Source organism: Thermobia domestica, chromosome 16 (genome assembly GCF_964235325.1).
Source record: "Thermobia domestica chromosome 16, izTheDome1.hap1.1, whole genome shotgun sequence".
In the NCBI taxonomy this organism is placed as follows: Eukaryota; Metazoa; Arthropoda; class Insecta; order Zygentoma; family Lepismatidae; genus Thermobia; species Thermobia domestica.
In genome coordinates, this window is record NC_137469.1 from 105,135,060 (window position 1) to 105,155,087 (window position 20,028).

Sequence of the window (20,028 nt, forward strand, 5' to 3'; positions counted from 1 at the left end):
CTATTTTTGTTTCCATACAGAGAAAAACACTATGCGACAACATTACAGTAAGAATGTATCATGCATTTTGCAGTATGTTGTAGCACTTCAATAATGGTGCACTATACGTACAATCTAGATCCTGAATATGTCCAATCCATATATTACAACAAGGCAATACGTATGCGATACAGGTAAAATCCGTATATTTCATATGGACAATCTATAAGCTACATACATCCAATCCATACATTACATATGGCCAACCTGTACGGGACATACGTATAATCTATATGCTGCATGCAGACAGTCTATAAGCTACATATGTGCACTCTGTATGGTGCATACGGATATTCTGTATGCTGTATCGGGACAAGCTGTGTGCGACATAAGGAAAATCTGTATAATACATACGTACATTACGTATACTGTATCTAGTCGTACGTACGGGGCACAAGTACAATATAGATGCTGTCTTGGGGTTGAACGCAAGAAACATACGTATAATCTATATACTGCATACGTCCAATCCGTATATTACAAAAAGGCAATACGTATGCGACATACGTAAAATCCGTATACTTCAGACAAACAACCTATAAGCTACATACACCCAATCCATACATTACATATGGCCAACCTGTACGCGACGTACGTATCATCTATATGCTGCATGCAGACAGTCTGTAAGCTACATATGTGCACTCTGTATGGTGCATACGGATATTCTGTATGCTGTATCTGGACAAGCTGTGTGCGACATAAGGAAAATCTGTATAATACATACGTACAATACTTACACTGTATCTAGTCGTACGTACGGTGCATAAGTACAATATAGATGCTGTCTCGGGGTTGAACGCAAGAAACATACGTACATAGCGTATAATACATATTACTTGAAATTATGCTCTGTCCTGAGAGTCAGCGTGTGTCATCATTATTAACTAATATGCTGTATATGGTCCTGACGTCACAAAGCTAGATATCACCTCCGTATATACTTGTTACTGCAGATGACGTCACACGAATGACGTCATTGCACTTATGCAGACAGTGCGTATAATACATGCTTTCTCAGCTATACGTTTGCTGCAGGATGTTATTTACGGTTGTACGTTAAGTCCAGAAACTACAGGAATTACGAATCTAACCTACGTTTTTAAGTATGCCACCTACATTTTTTTTTCTCCGTGTAGGCATGCAAAAAATATGCCAGGATAAAAATATGAAATGCCATAGAAATCCGAGTCCTACACTTGAGAAACCCTGAGTTACGTTGCAGGAAATGAGGGGAATTAGGGCTTAAAGACAGTTTAATACAGAAAAGGATAAAACTATGCACAAGAAGGTACGTAAACAATGAGTTACGCAGGAAAACCCACAAATAAAGGGGAAAAAGTTTTACAAAGAAAATATAAGGACATACAAGAATTAGAAAGAATTAGGAAACATGAGGAAATGTACGAGGAGATGAAATCTATGGAACTTCGGATGCAGTAGAAAATATGAAAGTGGGAGACAGTAAAGGAGAGGAATGAAATTTTAAGAAGATAAAAAAAAATGTGGTAAGGAATTGTATGAGAGTAGGGACAGATCACGTGGTCCAGAGTTTGAAAAAACTATATCCAAGATTAGGAATAGGAAGGCAATCGAGATATATAATTTATACATCAATCGAATTCATTATAAATATGGAAGACAAGAACAAAAATTGTATGTGAGAACAAATGAAATTGAGGAGGAACAGTTCGGATTTAGTAGAGGTAAACACTTGGTACAAGATATGCAATGTGTTTATTAAGGGTAATCAATGAAAGTTCATAGAAAAAGAAGAAAAGAGTGTATATTCTCTTTATTGATCTAGAAAAGGTGGTGTGAATTGGGCATTATTGATGGGAGTTCTAAAGAAGATTGGGTTGGAATGGAAGATCAATGACTCACAAGAAACTTATAAATGAATCAACATGTAAATGTTAGAAAAGAGTAAGAAATTACAAAGGAGAGTGCAGTGGGAAAATGGAATGTTATCTTCCGCCAAACTTATTTAATATCGATCTAGTGGAGATAGTGAAGAAGTGCCTGCATAATAAAGACAGTATTTCGGTAAGAGATAGACTGGTTAAATGTATACGATTTGCAGATGATATGGCGGTTGTTATGGTGGATGTTGATAAGATATTAATTAGATGTTAGAAAACTTGACAAGGGCTGTGAAGAGAATGGAATGACAATAAACGCTCGAAACACAAAATCCATGGTGAGTGGAACAAAGAACTCTGTATCAAATACAGAAGTTCGAGAGGGGAAAATAGAATATGTGGCTAGTTTTCAATACTGAGTAGTATCATTAGTCAACGTCTAAAGTGTGAACATGAAATTAAAGCAAAGATAGGAGTCGCAAATATTGGCAGGTCGTCTGCCACAACTGAGATTGAGGAGAAGCATTGAGGAGAAGGAAAAATCTGTTTTGTGGATTCTTAAATAGAGTCTTAAGAAAAAAGCTCATAAAACCTTTCGTGTGAAGTATTGTACTCTGTGGGTCAGAAACATGGAACATTGCTTAGAAGTGATGAAAGCAAACCGAAAGCTTTCAAAAAAATTTTGTTTGGAAGAAAGGAGAGAATTAGCTGGGTTGAGCAGAAAATGAATAAGTGGTTGTTAGAAATGCTGAGGGAGAAAATAATAATTTTAGATGCTGGAACATGAGTTGAGAAGGAACTGTATTATGAGAAAACGCTAAAAGGTACGGTGGCACGGAAAAGAGGGAGAGGGCGAAAGAAGCTATAGTTGATGGATGGTACTAAAATTAAAAAAAAAAAAAAAAAAAAAACGTACGTGAAGATTCACAGGTTGACTGAAGATCGTGGTGCATGTAAGATCTCAGTTGTGGCAGACGACCTGCCAATATTGATAGAATAACGGCAGAATAATTATGATGATGATGGTGTCCCATTCTATCACTTTTTTGTAATGTATTTTTTCTCGGGTGCGAAAACGAAACAGACTTTTAGTTTGGAAACGAAATGAAATGAAATTTTTGAGTTTTACGTCCCACGGTTATGCCGGCTAGGCTAAAGAAGACGGTGATGATGAGAAATGAATGAAATGGTGGAATGAAGAAAGTGGGAGGCAACGGGAGAACACGGAGGAAACTCACACACGGTGTTTGTCCATCACAAAGTTTACTTGGTGCGAGCTCGGATCGAGTCAGGGTCCCCATGCACTAGAGGTGAACGCTCTAGCACCGAGGCACCGCTGCCCCAAACTTTCAGTTTGGGTTCAACTAATGTCCCTTTCTCTAATTGCTATGCTGTATAAAAACATACTGTTTTCATCTGAGTAGCGACATTTGTTTACGTCGTATAATTTCTTAAAAAATGCTGCTTTATAATAACGAACTCACTTAACTTCCTGTCTTATATTCTACACACGAACTGAAATCGATTCGTGACCTTATGAAGTTTTTTTATTTCATGATATGTACAGACATAAAAGTTCTTTCAAAACGGTACGAATTGATCATACGGTCTTTATTGATACTAATTGAAGAGTAAGTCACGTTATTTCAGAGTTAGTATGTGCCACTCCGATATCGAGCTGATGGCCAGCGCTTTCATCACACCAAACATACGACGAGGAAGTAGCCGAATTTTTCTGTTTTCATCGTCCGGAAGTTGGCTTCACTAATTTTATTTGCCATGGAAACAAACACAAGAAAATAACAAATTTCTTTTTTTACATGCCAACCAACGACCTTGCTTTATTTCCCTACATATCAACATTTTTATATTTTCCCCAACTATCACCATCTGTCTGACAAGCAACCATGAGGAATATGACGAAGACAGCATCATAAAAGTCCTAGTCAGCAAGGTCAGGAAATCAGCATGCTGAAGTTCCTTTTCGCTAGGAATGGGTCTAATCATGAAACTCATTTTCATTCGCATTAGAGGAGCTGATTCTTCATCTAGATTCTGCTCCCGAGATTCGATCACCTAACGTCACCTGTAGTACAGGTGCTCTTCTGTTTGGATAGACGATTAAGTTGAGGAGACCGTAATTCTAAGACGCCTGAGCCATATCTGCAGGTTTCCATAGATGATTCATTTCTTAGCCCCTGCCTAGGATCCGATTTGGGATCTGCTATTATCGTGTTACTGAAAGGTGACTTCTGACAGATAGATGCACATGTTGTAAATAAAACTAGAGGGAGGATTGTTAGCCAATTACAGTAGTATTCTTTCACGCTGTTGCTACACAACGAAGATCACTGACCGCGATGTTGTCGGTAGTTGAGGCGACTTGTTAAATGTTTTAAGTTTGTTGCTAGAGCTGCTGTCTCTGTTGCGGAGCCTCTGGCAACAGGGCCTCCAATACTCCACGTGCACTACTCAACTGTCAGAAGCCATCTCTCCTTGCGCACACAGTAGGGATTAGAGATTTCCGACTTATGGTAAAAGCGTATTTGTAATTCATCACTGTCGTTCAGGATAGCATAAATAAGTGCGTGCTCATTGTGGTTTACTATGTTCGGTTGCATTGACTGATTTTTTGGAGGTGAACAGAGTGTTCCATTGCTCTCGGTTCGAGATAGCTAATATGTGAAGGCTATTTCGCGGCCACTCGACTTCTAAGTATTATCAAGGACGCAGACGAAGGGGGTAGGTGAGGGGATAGGGTTACCACAATCACTTAGCTTATATGAAAGATATGAACACTACTATACTGTCCAATGTTGCTTAAGAACCTCCTCCGGGAAGATTAATGTTAACGAAGGCCACACTAATGTACGATAAGAAAGTATTACTTTGGTCGCATGAGATAACAATGTTAGTAAGTCGGTATAATAATAGCTACCAAAAAAGCTTGGTAGCTTATATGCAAATTAAAGTTTGGTATTCAACACCGTGAAGTAATATTCATGGATTGTTCCCACTTTGATTGTGAAGAAATCTCTGATTCCTTTCCTATATCTTGACAGCGGTGCATCAAGTCATGCTACTTTTTCTTAGATTTCTGATCTGTGATATTACATTATTTTCTCTGTTATTTTCTTATGTTTATTTTCAGATCCTGTTTTGATGTTCGAAGTAAGGAATCTGGAACTGACTCTTAGTAATCAATTTACAGGAGTGACTTGTGTCACGTTGCGAGAGGATTGTAAATCTCCTGCTTTATGGAAATCAATTCAGAAAGCAATCTATTTTGTACTTACTGTTAACGCAGCTACTCAAGACTATATTAAGCAGGTAAATACTGTTTACTTTTTTTCTTTCGGCAAAACAATTAACTGGTTTATAATTAAGTTTTCTTTTAAGTTTTCGGTGTAAGCATTCGTTTGCTTATAGTGTCACTCCGAACGTGTTTTTGTCTTTGTGTATGGTGCTTTATTTCTCGGTAAAACCAATTTGGTGAGCAAGTAGCCCATCATATATAAGGTATAAAGATCGCTATATTTGGTGACAGAGTTCGGCCAAGGAAAGGATCGGCTCAGAAACATTGCCTGTTTTCTACAGCTTTGCGCGCCGGGGACTTTGTTCCGTTGACCGATTGTATTCTGCTTGTAAATAAAACATGTAAAAGCTGATACAAGCAGGTCGTGACGTATAACAATAAAATATTATAAAAGTGGCTGTTTCAAATTATTGATAATGAAAATATTATTGAAATGATTATGTCGAAAGAACTGCCTACCTCCCTAACGGGTTTGTCGCTGAATGCCTGTCAATCAGTTTTAGGTAATGGATGATAACCTTGAGGTGAAACCCATAATGGTTTCAAATATCACTGATGAGAGTAGACTTTTAACAGTTCTTGATATTTCTGTGTTCGTATCTCTATCGATATTTCGAGTTGGCAATCGAAGTATTCCTTCTATGGAGTGGAACTCGTAGATCGTCTCACGTGAGTAAGATAATTAGGACATCGTCTACACTGGTCCAAATCGGACGGCGAGAATCAGTGAGAATCATCCGATGGAGAATCATTACAGTATACAGCTACACTAATGTTGTTAAGATTTGATAGAGAGAACACAAACGTCCAAATTAACGGATTTTATGCGCACGGAGATTTCCTCTTAACGACTACACACAGAAAGACAAAATGGCCAATACAAATGTTGATGATTTTAACAGGAAACAACATTAGACAATGAGTGTTAAGCCTTAGAGAACGACATCCAGTACAGAACTCCACTGCACGACCATACCACATTATATACAATACTAATCGATCCGATAAATGGCGATATTCGTATGCAATATTAACAACACATACTCCGAAGAGCGCCGTGTACCATGAATTTACTGCAGGAAGGTATGGCTTCAAGACAAACAAATAGGTTTCTTACGCAAGCGTATTTTAGGATTGTATCATAGAACATTCCTATCAATACATCAATAGTGTGATCATCTGATATACGTGGTGTGTTCAAAAAGAAACCGAACTTTTGAAATTGCACACTAACCGGCAGAAGGAGCGTGCTGCGTCTTCTGAGTGTACCTAGCAGCAGGTTCAGACAACAAATTGCCACTTGCTGTGTTTCGTTATGACCGATTGTTGGTGAGCTATAGCCGCAGAAGTGAGCACGTATGCAAGCTGTTCGTCAGATTAATGATACAGTGACAATTAAAGAGCTTGAAGAATAAGGCGTGTGTGTGTGGAATGTTGCTACAAACTTGGGAAAACATTTACAGAGGAAAACATTTACTTGAATGAATTGATTTTTAATTCATTCGGGGTCTTCTTGTGCAAAAGAAAAAAAGTACGCATGAGTAGGTCAAAGATCAAGATGAAGTTAGTTGTGTTTCTTGATTGCAAAGGCATTGTGCATCATGAATTTGTATTACGTGGTCAGATGGTAAACAAACAATTGTACCAGGACATTTTAACGCGGTTGAGGGATGTTGCGCGCAGGAAGAGGCCTGAATTGTGGGAAAAACAGATTTGGATAGTGCACCATGCCAATGCACCTACTCAGACTTCGCTCTTCATCCGCAGTTATCTGGCAAAACACCAGACTCAAGTTGTGCCCCATCTACCCTATTCTCAGTACCTATCCCAACATACTTTTTCCTGTTTTCAAAGTTAAAATCACTTTGAAAGGACGTCGTTTTCAAACCATAGAGGAGATTCAGGACAATGCGATGAGACATGCGTACCATCCCAGAAAATTCGTTCCAGGAGAGTTTTCAGAAATGACAGAAACGTTTGGAACGGTGTATTGACAGTAGAGGAGCCTACTTTGAAGAGGAGAGTACTTAACATGTTGTACAATGAGCAACAAAGAAGTTACAGCAGAAGTTCGGTTTTTTGAACACACCTCATATGTATTAACATCAACATATCTAAAGAACATCTTTAGTGCCGCTAATACATTATGCAAGTTGTTAGGCATATGAAAGGTAGAATTGGTAAGCCGAATACTAGGATCCAAAGAAGAGATTTATTTACTTTTCCATCTTATTCATAATGCACTTTATTAAGCAACAATGTATCAATTCAGTCAATCAATAGGTAACAAAGCTTAATTTTAGAAATGGTTAACTGCTAGATTAATATATTTCATAAACTATTATCATTAATTACTGATGATGATTAAATCAGTTTATAACCGATTTCTTTCATATCTTCACCGAAAATATATTGCAAACTTTACATTCTTTTTGGTTCTCTGATTTTAAAATAATATATGGAAAGAAAAGGAATCGAGTAAAGACTAGAATCGTAATCAGCTAAAAGAAGAAAGCGATTTATTCCTAGATCTAGCGACCTAGACCTAGGATATTACCGATATTTAAGTCGAAGTTTACGAATCCTGACCAATGAACGCCGTAAAGCACCTATGCCATACTCCGCGTTCACAGTTTGACACTCTGAAGTGAATTCCTTGTGAATGAAACCTTGAATTGAAGAAAATAGTGCACAGAGTTTCTATTCGGCTCTTCTGAATGCGCACTTTAATTAATTTTGGAGAGTCTTGACTCGTCTATTTCGAGCTCTGACGCTTTGTGAGTTGTTTGTACTGAACGTTTTATCATTTGTTACAATGTTTGGCATGAATCGTGGATTTACATCAGCTGCTTTTTTCGATATCTTTGCATTGTTTCATTCTGCAATGTTTTTGTTCGTCGCTGAGTGTGTATGGCACAAACTACGCACAGACCTTACGTTTGCCCAAATTTTCGATTAGAATAAAATGAACACTGGACTTCGGAATTCCAATGGGATCCTCGATGAGCCTTGCAGATTCACAGTGATCTTTAGTATAATCTCCACCACTGTGTGGATGTTTTCGTCAGTTCGCAGAGTCACTGCTGGTCCTGGTCGTGGATCATCTATTGCTAAGTAACTTACTTTTACGGAAGGTTATCGAAATATGTCGTAGTACATACACTTTTCCACAGATGACATTACTAGTTCCATGTTGTTTTATGAAAATACTTTTGGTTTGCGTTCCAAAGCTAAAGACTTTTATACAAATGATGTTATTATAATCACTGAAAATTTCTTAACAAAAAATAATTTCGATACAGAGTTCTTTGATAACAGATACAACGTCTTACGCCAGTGTAGAAATCTTGAATTGTTTAATCAATGCAAGGGAGGGGGTGCAATAATAGGCAACACACTATAATCATAATATGCATTTTATTAATTCGTATGACTTACATTTTGAATGTGTCCTAGTCGTTGAACTGTACAAAATAAACTGGGCCTCTCTTTCGCAATCAAATTATATCTAAAGTGTTCTATCTAACTTTTACAACACGATTAATGATGTATTTAGCATGTGTATTCTCCGTAAGAAACATGTAACTGGAAATTATCCGAGCAGGTTCACTTACAGTATAATTAGAAAATAAAATCCAAATCATATTATCATAAAAAAATAATAGAAAAGTCGAATAACTGCAAGCCAGTGGCGGATTCAGGACGGACTTCTGGGGGGAGCGGTGGGTTGTAATACTGCTACTTGGAGTTACTTTGAAGAGCTCCACACTCTGAGATGGGTTTTATTTATATATAAAATAAGAAAGTTTTCTCTTCTTGAGGGGGCAATCGCCCCCTGGATCCGCCCCTGCTGCAAGCCTATATCACAGGGAAAAATTTCATGAGTTACGTAAACAGATAAAGATCGAATATTAATTGCGTATGAAACATTCATTCTACAATGTTAACCTTCTATAACAAAACCAAACATATGTCATCAGTCTCCTTGACTTACAATGGGAACGAAATAAATCATGACAGTGAGATTGCTCAGGTCTTCACGCATTACTTTCAATCTGTTTATATTACCTGACCAGCGAACGAGTGCGGGCGGCCGGTTTTGAAACTAAAATGCAAGCAGCAGTGTTTCTAACCGGATTACTTGTAATCAATCTATCATAGTTCTTTTTGTCCTGTTCGTAATAAACCACTTCACGCATATACTCAAGTCAGGGGCAGATCCATGGGGCGGGGCGATTGCCCCTCCCCCAGAATGGGATATTTTTTTATTTTAAAAATAAAACCTAGGAATTTTCACCTTTGTATTATAAATGTAAAATAAAACCTAAAATAGGTAAGCCTTACTTTTTTTGTTTTACGTTACAGAAGTCAAATAAAGCAATAAATTGCAAGAAATTACTTACATTGGCGTTCTTGCTCAAAAAAATGTCCACCTTTTGAATCGCAGGTGGCCATTTCTGTTCTAGAAATTGCAGACAATAGCTACTTCTATTTTTCTAAAGTTGCTTTACTTTTTCTTTTTTTCTTTTTTTTTTTCTTTTTTTTTTTTTTTTGCAATACACTCTTACCTTGATTTAACTTCGAAACATTCAGCCTAAATCCGCCCCTGGCTCAAGTTAAGACAAACAGTTTCAAAAGTTATTGAAGTTATTTGCAGAACATCTTAAGGGACAAGCAAAAAAAAAACAAAAAAAAAAAAAAAAAACTACAACAAAAATACACCCTCCATATTAACTTGCGAACAAACTAGCGAGCAGCGTTTTACAGGCTGCTCCTGTTTTATAATGACACCGAATAAAACGTAATCAATTTTTATACAATCTGCTTAATACACGGTAGAAGCTCACTGAATTGTCAATTGTGCTATGTTGTTCTTAAATTGGTAATTTCCATTCATATGTCACTATTCACAATACATCTGCATTACTGCAGGAATGGTTCACTACAACCATATAACTTACGGCGTTCTTTACTAAGCGGAAAGAGATTAGGCTATGCATAACATCCGAGCTGCAACTTTTAAAAACCGTTGGATACACTGCAGAGTGAAACTCTCCGCTCCCCTGTCCCGCCGCGCTTGCCAAGAAACTAATGTAAACACAACAGCAGCACCATCCTCCCAAAACTGCACTGCTATCCTGGCCAGGTAATAACAATGTCTCAGCAAAATATGACGTAGACAGTTTAGACGGAAAATGTGACGTAGACGGAATGCAGTAGCCTGTTGGACAACTTTCAACTTAGAGAAATACAATTGCAAGAAATTGAAGTGGCTATAAAGGCACTTAAACCAAAAGCGTCATGCAAACCTGATGGCATTCCTCCGTATTGTCAAAGGCTGTATTGATATATTCAAGTATCTGCTCCATACTATATACAATATGTCCATAAGAGCAGGCACTTTTCCGAACATGTGGAAAAAATGTTTGGTGTATCCAGTGTCAAAATCTGGAAATAAAAGCGAAATACAAAACTTCACATCTATAGCTATATTATCTCCTTTTGCTCAAATTCTTGAGAGTACTTTATATAAACGAATTCTGAATCACGTAAAGCCAGCTATATCAATGCATCAACATGGTTTCTTACGCAATAGATCTACTGCAACAAACCTAGCAGTTGTAACAAATTTTATAGCAACGAAGTTAGACAAAGCGGCCAGGTGGACGTTATTTATACCGACTTCAGTAAAGTATTCGATGTCGTGGATCATGATGTTCTAGTGGTGAAATTAGCAAGCCTAAACTTTACAAAGTCGGTACTAGAATATATTGTGTAGTATTTATGTAATTGGAAACAATCTATTCTATACAAGGGACCTATAACTGAAAAGTTTGCTACTCTGTCTGGGGTCCCTCAAGGATCTCACCTGGGTCTTCTGCTATTTCTCCTACTTATGAATGATATTCCGCTTTTTATTGAAAAGTCTGAGATTCTCCTATTCGCTGATGATCTCAAATTATATTCTAGAATTAATTCAACTGAAGACTGTACAACTACAAGACCTACAGCGAGTTCAAACATGGTGTGATGACAGCAAATTAGTAACAAATGTATCCACGTGTAAATCCCTTTCTTTTAAGAGAAAAAGAAATCCCATCACCTTTGACTATACATTGAAAGAAACTAAACTGTCTGATCCAAGTACTGTTAAAGATTTAGGCGTCATTTTTGATCCTGAACTAAATTTCAATCAACAAATAAATATGGTAACAAATAGCGCATATAGAAATTTAGGTTTAATATATAGAATAGGGCAAGACTTCTTCAATGAGATAACGTTTGCAACACTATTTTTTATATGTTAGATCAAAATTAGAATATTGTTCTACCATATGGATCCCAATAATAAAAAAATACTCTCAAAAAATTGAGAGCATCCAAACGAAATTCTTGAAAATGCTTACATACAAAAACTAGCTATTATCCCAAATATTTTTCCTACAATGATCTAGTAAACAACTTAAATTTTCAAACTTCAGAAAAAAGAAGATGGATGTTAGATTTGCTATTCTTATACAAGTTATTAAATAATAAGATTGATTGTATGGAGTTGGTCTCGAAAATATCACTGCGAATTCCCACTTGCAAAACCAGAGTAGGGAATACAGGGACATTTTATTGTGCAAAAGTTAGGAGCAATATATTATATAAATTCCCTATGTGGAGGCTGTGTAAATTATACAATTATATGTAAATAAGCTTAATAAAGTGGATGTATTTAGTCTTTCAGAAAACAGGTTCAGATCATATGTGAAACAAGAAATTTTCTGTAGAAATAATTAAGAAATTTGTATATATAACATTTACTGTATGTACACAACACTATAATTAGACATTAAGCTTGTTGTGTGGTATTTTAAATAAACAAATAAATAAACAAATAAAAACATACACCAGTAAACTTTCCTATTGGACAGACACACATGTTTCACATACATAATAACTCCAAAGCAGTTACTTTTAGTTGAAAAAAGCAATAGAGTAATTATTGTAGCAAATTTTCCGGGCTACAAAATTTCTAATAACTATTTTTGTTGTAGGATCAGCAGTTTTCGAGACTTTTACGAAAGAAGTTTCTTTCTTTAGCTTTGATCCACTATAAAATTTGTGGCAGGGGTTAAAGCGATGAGGACTTTTTGCATATTATTTAGAACAGCAATATAAAAGCCAACAGAAAAATTAAGCTTTTTGTATTCTCTCCGCAGAGAAGTTACGTTTTAGTCTAATTTGACTGGACTATAGTTGGTTGGGGAATTATTCGAAGTAGTCACCATATAGGATGATGTTAAAAATATGTTTACGTCCTTCGTGGAATGGCAGAAACACAAAAATGAAACAATGTATCCTCAATTTTTCAGTGAACTGTTGGCTGAGCAGCTTAAAAGACCTATCAGATGAAAGTGTGTTAATCTATTTTAGTCCTTTGTTTATTGAAAGTAAAACAATCTAACCTAGTGTATTACTTAATCTAACCTAACCTCCTCAAGACAAATTCGATAAATATGCATTTATAAGATTGTGATTAGTTGGTTTTTCCTCATTTGATAAATATAATTTACATTAGTTACTTTTCATTTTTAGATTAAAGGTACCATCAAGTTGTCTTATACTAGTGACATATTTATGTGTTGTTATTTCTCATTACGAGAACAAGTGTTATTTTCACTACATCTCTGCAGAATTTCTAATTTGATATACTACTTTGTTACTGACAATATTACAAGTGAGGAAAGTAAACCTGTGTGAAAGCTGATTGTGACAACAAAATAATGAGTTCATGAAATGGCCATTTTCTTCTTCAGGCTTTTCATAATTTAATATTTGTAAGAGGTATTTTGAGTGGTGGAAAATGTATAACTAAAACGGATATTTTTCTACTATAGGCAAGTAGCGACAGTGCTCTGACAAGTGGTAATATATGGGTGTTGCATGCTAAGGAAGATGATGACAGCGCCCGTTTCTTTCAAACAATTGCAGTGCCTTTTGACAGCAATGTCGTTTGGGTTATTTGCGACAAACGTGGATCGTTGGAATATTACGAGTTGTATCGATTGACAGATACTTCCTCATTGACTCAAAGGTATCTGGGGAACTGGAACAAGAAATCAGGGCTCAACTATACAAATGTCCCTGTTTACGAGCGGCGAAGTGATCTCAGCAACCTCACCCTTAAAGTTGCAACAAAAGAGGTATGGCTGTCTCTCTTTCTTTCTTTTTCTAGATTAACGATTCCCCTTCGGGAATTCTTGAGAAGGAATTCGTGCGTATTTTTTTTTTTTTTTTGATTCGTACCGATTGTTAAGAAAATTAACTAAAAAATAAAATAAAATAATGATAGAAATTCTGATCTTTTAAAATCAATAGAAACGTGTTTTCATTTATGAATTTTTCTTAACAACAGATTGTCTTCAACATTACAGCATACCAATAACAATCAATTGTATATACTAGAATTTTCGTTAAAATTCTGTTTTTGCTAATTTTAAATAAGTGTATTTTTATTTATTTGTTTATCTTTCAGTATCGTCCATATACTGAACTAAAAGAGGCCAGCAATGGAACTATCCTTTCCGCTAAAGGTTTCTTGTTTGATGTTTGGCACCTGCTTCAAGACATTCTTAAATTCAAGTAAGTTTTCTCTCTTTCGTTTATACGTTTTCCAACTATGTACAATAAAATATTCTAACCTGACACACATTTGGGGAAGAGGATTTCATGGAAACTGGGCACACTTATTTTTCAGGCCAAACGGAGAAGAAAATCTATTTTGCATTGTACTGAAAGAAAGTTTGTCCATAGCTTCGTAAATAAACGTTTTTTTAAGCAGATATGATATATTCTTGCTTCTTTTCGATGTGAGGAACACATATTCAGATTTTTTTAGTCTTCTCTCGAACACCTTTCCTGCACAGTTAACTTTTTTCACTGATTTTTGCATCCTTTTTTTAAAAAAAAAAAGAAAAAAATATTTTTGAGATGAGGAAAATTGGACCTCGTGGTCTCACCTCTTTCTTGCCTATGAAACTGTCATTAGGGTAACTGATATCCTTTGAAACCTGGAAGAGTCAAACCTAACACAATTTAAGATTTTCCCTACAAAACTAACAAGGAATGGACATGAACGTGTCATCCGGACATCCGAATCAAACCTAGTCCATTCGATAAGCACAACAAAAATATATTAATACACAAAAATTTAAGTGCCATGGACAACGGAGCAAGTCCCTGGGGACCATTAGCCCTGTTAGTATAAAGAAAATAGTAGACTCGCAGTGAAATAGTTATTGCATCAAGACTGTTCATTAGAAAGTCATGGTTTACACTTCATTCTCTTCAGCACGAAACAAGCTTTCTAGAGATACTTTGTATTGGGACTCATAATGTACTTGAACAGGGAAAACTGGGAGAATGTTGGGAAAATTCCCTTCAGAAATCCCTCCCATCAACTTTGAACCCCTCTGGAGTGGCTCCGGCTCAAAACACAATCCAAATGTATCGCAAATAATATTATAGGGGATAAGAAATGACTGTACCAAGTTTTGTATTTATAGACGAATAGATATGAGGGAAAACCTTGCATACCAATACAGGCTTTCCCCCTCATACCTATTCTGTCTACCAATACAAAACTTGATACACACATTTCTTAAGCCCTTTAGTATTATTCACGATATATTTAGATTGTGTGCTTTTACTTGAGGCCACTCCAGAGGGGTCCAAAGTGGATGGGAGGGATTTCTGCAGGGAATTGTCCCGACATCCTCCCAGTTTTCCCTGTTCAAGTACGTTATGGGCAGCTCTGCAAAGCTTGTTTTATGCTGAAAAGAATGAACAATAAACCATGACTTTCCAATGAACAGTGTTCATGCAATAGCTATTTCACTGAGAGTCTACGATTTTCTTTATACTAACAGGGTTAATGGGCCCCAGGGACTTACTCCGTTGTCCATGGCACTGGCGCAAATTCCAGGGGGAATGAGGAGAACATGTCCCCTCCAATCTTGGAACTGGGACAACTGTTCTCCCCAATAATCCGATTTGAAATGTGTCTTTTGGGGAGAAATGTGATGATTTGTGTCCGATTATCACAAAGGGAAGTGAGATGAAATCGATGTCCCCCAGAATAAGCCCTAATTCTGCCTGCCTCGCAATGTTGGAGAAAATCTGCTTCCCTGATCTTCCACAGCATTGCTCAACTTCATAAATATTTTGAACATCGCTTAAAAAAAGGAACGGTTTTGCCTGTCCCCTCAATCTTGAAGACAGATTACGCCGCTGGTCCATGGCACTTATTTTCTTTTTTGTGTATGAACTTATCTTTGTTATGCTTATCGAATGGACTAGGTTTGATTCGGATGTGCGGATGACATGTTTATGTCCGTTCCTTGTAAGAAATCCTCAATACGATTTTTGAAACTTTGCTCCTGGAATCTATGTGACTTCTAATTACAAGTACAGGAAGTTAAATACAGTGATATCTTGGAGTCGGAACTTAATCTGTTCCAGAATCTCGTTCAAATTCCAAGAAAATTTCCTCATTTTAAATGATAGAAATTGGATTAATCCATTACTGGGTCCAGAGCTCTCTCTGTTTTCGGTGGTTGGATTTCACATTTCATATGGCCTCGACGCTAATTCAAATCCAACAACAACAATCCGTTCTTGGTTCCCACGAACTCGAATTTTCAAAAGAATTTTAAGGTGAAATACTGCATTAACAAATAATAATTATATTTGAGTATAAATATAAATTTGAAACGGTGTGATAATGGCGCATATGGAATCTGGAGGGGAAGGAGGAGAAGGAGAGAGATTATTGCTTGGAAGGTGGCCACCTTCTATGATAACACCAGACAACTGAGTTTCTGGAGAAATATTCGCACAAGCAGATACGAACGTCTTGAAGGTTCGGATCCCGGTGGAAAATTTACTCGAACTCTCCGTTCGAATTTCAAGTTCTTCGGGTTCTTTGTCCTTCGAATTCCGGATGCAATAGTGTATAAAGATTAAAAAAGTGTTGCACCATTCAGAGATGTAGTTAGAGATTTCAGCGCCCCGGCGAAGTAGAATTTGGCGCCCCCTATACTCACCCAGCTTTTTCTTCGTATCTTCTTTTAACATACAAGGGAAGCAGCTTTTGTTATTATGCTACGTTCAATTTTTATCAGGCTGCTTGAAAAGACCATTGAAACAGCCAAAAGCGATTCTTAATATATTCTTCTACAAATAAGAACTGCTTCCAAGAGGCTTATTTTGCACTTTTTATTAAACTTGACGAAACTACCTTTGGTTGCAAACAAATCCACTTGGAGAATAGTCGTGGAAATTTCCAACTATTTATAACGTTTCATACTGTCGATAAGAAATGAAATTTCAGTATATTAGAAAGTATGTGCATTTGAAATGTTCGAAATGAGTGACAACATTAATTTCCAGTAACAATTGTAAACATTTGTAATTTATTCTGTATATAACCATATAAACTCCATTTTCATTTACATTCTTTTACGGTAAAAAATATTTTGTGAAATTTTATTATTCCTTTATTATTTCAAAATGTCTCTAGGCCATTACATTTCGTTACATAGAGAAATGAAATTTTTTGAAACTAAAGCAGGCTCACACATCCATCAAATAAAAAATTAACATTTTTATAATCACAAACAAAGCAATTTTTGCCTAATGTATTTTACATTAAAATTTAACAGTCAAATATTGTTATAACCGACGGCCTAATTCAAATTTGCAACATTCAAAGTTATTTTTTTTAGAGAAAATAATTGAGGCAATTTTATTGTTAAAGTAAGAATGTAAAGTATATGTATTTTAAAGTAAGAAAATCTCCTCCAGTGCTTTACCGGGAGGTATGGTTCCTAGTATTGAGGCTACATTACCTCTCTGCACCGCCATGCTTATTCTTTGGATTAGGAAGGTAACTGCTCTTTCATCACCGGATAAACGTGTGATGCGTTTTCCTACTTCCTTTATGAAGTTTAGGCCTTCCCTTCCGCACGAGCCACCGGATTCAACTGCAACTGGTACGAATTGATATTTTTCCATAAGGTTGTTGTATTTTCTTCTTTTCTCTATCTCTTTTCGACCTGCTGCATTGCCCGCCTGGATTGAAGAGAAAGGAAGGTGCAAAAGTGTCTGTGCATGTGAAGTCCTAAATTAAGGCTTTACCTTTCTTCCAAGGAATTAAGGACATCCCATCTGGTCTTTTTCCATCTGTTCTACTACAGCCATTTGGCTCCCTTATTGCCGGTACACATGCGGAGATGAGTGCTCTCACAATGATGTCGTTGCAGCTAGAGTGTCGAGGATGTCTACCTGTGCTTTTTATGCAGGAGAGACCATGCAGTCCTTTTTTTGTCAACAGGATTTTTGCACGCTTGGCATTTATGGGGTTCGCAAATATCTGCTCTCAGTCTTAACGCAATTGCTATCCTAAAAGATTCATCATTCAGGTGAAGGCCTAGAGGACGTGAGGGCAAAGCTTTGAGCCAAGCACCTGCCTCAACGGACGATGCAGCGATCAGTCTGGCCTTGTCTTCTGGGTTGTCGGAAGACTGTAGTAAAAATGAAAAATTTGATTGTATGATAGGTTCTTCCCGTGTGGATTGTTTAACCCTGAAACTGAAATCGGGTAAATCAGAGCCCACCAACAATGACCATGTGGACGAGCAATCTTGAACTTCAGAATCCCAGTGGAGATTGTTGTTCTGTTGGAGAAGTGATTTTATTAGACATTGAGAGCCGTAGAATGATGCCAAGAAGGCGGGAATAGCCAAATCTAAGTCTCTTCGAATGCCTAATCCACCAAGATTAACTGGGAGAGAAGCTTGAAGCCATGTGCTATCCTCAAGGACACAATTTAGGATAGACTACAAACCAGATTTTATACTGTTGTCATATCTTTCTAATAAATCCTCTTCTTTCCATGAAGGTGAACATCGCAGGAAATATAATAATCTTGGAATGGAAAATGATGTTCTTAGTAAGTAAAAGGCAGAATGATCAGATATTGATGATAGACGTCAGAAATACATGTTTAACTGGTTTATCTTCTCAGTTAATAGAGTTCTTCTTGATGCAGTTGAGAGAGCAGCTCCAAGGAGGAAAGCGTTTGATGGCGACATCAATTGGATACCTGGAGCTACTTGGTTGTATGACGAAAACAGTGTGTGCTTTTGTTCGTTTGTAGTTTCAAGAAAGCTGATTTCGCATTTCGAGAAAGTTAGTTGCAGACCAATTGTAGCTGCCTGTGTGTTGATCATTTTCAATGTATTTAATACAATATCCGAATCTCCAGCTATTCACCATCATCGAGGTACCAGATATTTAAGTCTGTCTTATTATTATTGACTATAGGCTGCAATGTTACGGCAAATAATGCTGGACCTAAAGGATCTCCTTGTTGAACTCCTCTTTCTGATAAGATTATATCTTTGCCATAATATAAATTAATGGCTTCAGCACAGCTTTGGTGTACACACGAATATATCGAAGGAAAATTTTCTTTGACGATAGATAGCATTGTATATCTGTCTATTTCATTGAATTCATCCTTAAAGTCTATTTTTATTAAAGCTTTAGGCTTCTGGTGATGGTATAAGTAATAGATACGTGCTGTATGTGCTGCCACTTCAGCACCATGTTGAATGCCTACTCCAAGTTGGTGTGGAGCAAGGAAATGGAGTAGTGGTTGTTTAATCCTCCCACAGATAATCTTGGATGCAAGTCTCCTCCAAACATTTTCAATGGCAATGGGTCTGATACTGCCATTTTTCTTTGTCAAGGCTATTAAGCATGCTTTAAAGAAAATGGGTCTTACTTCTTTAGGAACATTACCTGATATAACCTTTGACAGAAACTCACAAATGTTCTTAATTAGGCGGTCTTTAGAATCTTGATTATTATATAGTATCAAGTCCTTGATAATTGAAGGGCGCATGCTATCTAAACCACCAGCCGATCCTGAAGGAAAAGATTTCAGTGCTTTAAGAAATTCATTAGATGCGACGTTGTTAAGATCAGTACTAAAATCATTTATACAGGAGCTGTTAATGCATATGTATGTGTAGGATGTTTGGCTTTTAGGGCTTTCAATATGGTTGCATCTGTTGGAGCTAAAGTATCTTCGGAAATAAAAAGTCTGACTATTCCATATACATCTCCATCTGCGAGTTTATTTTCAATTATCTTGATAAATATGCTAATAGATAATTTGTCAGTTGTGCGTTTTTGTTTATTTTTCTTCAAAGATGTTTGGTTTGTTGTATTGTCACTGGAGCTGCTTGACCAATTTTGGATTCTTTGTTTTACCCACGTAGTTAGGTTACTGGTTTTTACAGTATGTGGAGACATACAAAGTATTACGTAGGGGAAGAGTAACAGATTCATCCAGGATTCCAAATTGTCATAGCTCACTATATGTTCAAGCACTTCACATAACAAATCTGTAATAACATGTCTTGCTCCTCGCGGAACTCTTCGTAAAATATTTACTGATGATTTTAATTTTCCTAAAATATCACTATATTTAGAAATTAATGCATTTTCATCTATCACATTGACATTTGCATTCGAAACTTGCGCACTAGGTTGTTGATGAGATGAAGAATGTTTCACGGTGGCATCGATTACTTTCTTATCCTTATTAATGTCATTGTGGCATTTGCTGTTATGTATGGTTGGTTAGTCCTTTTGAGTTGAGAAAACTCTTATTACATATAGAACATTGGGAATTTTTGGAACTACTAGAAGGGATGCTGGGTATATTTGTATTTTACTTTGTGTATTAATCAT